Consider the following 428-nt stretch of genomic DNA (forward strand, 5'->3'; position numbering starts at 1 on the left):
GGAGTTGGATGGAGACCACTGGAATACCAGGAGCCACAGGGGGCACCAGTGACAAAAAACTGTTATTGTGTCCCTAGGCAAGACACTTCACACACATTTCCCAGTGTGAATGTGGTGTGTGCTGCGGTTGCAGCCGTTTCACACTCGGGTCAAACCACCTCAGTGCTGCAAGTCCTGGTCTGATGAAGCCAACAGGACAACATCATCTGCAAACAGCAGAGACGAGATCCTGTGGTCCCCAAACCAAACCCTCCGGCCCCTGACTGCACCTAAAATTCTTTCCATAAATACAATGAACAGAACCGGTGACTGTAGTGTGTGTGTGTCTCTGTTGTGTGTGTGTCTCTGTTGTGTGTGTGTGTCTCTGTGTGTGTGTGTGTGTGTCTGTAGTGTGTTGTGTGTCTCTGTAGTGTGTGTGTGTCTCTGTA

This window comes from Boleophthalmus pectinirostris, unplaced genomic scaffold, assembly GCF_026225935.1.
Source record: "Boleophthalmus pectinirostris isolate CB_2022bp ecotype Guang Dong unplaced genomic scaffold, ASM2622593v1 HiC_scaffold_16, whole genome shotgun sequence".
NCBI lineage: Eukaryota > Metazoa > Chordata > Actinopteri > Gobiiformes > Gobiidae > Boleophthalmus > Boleophthalmus pectinirostris.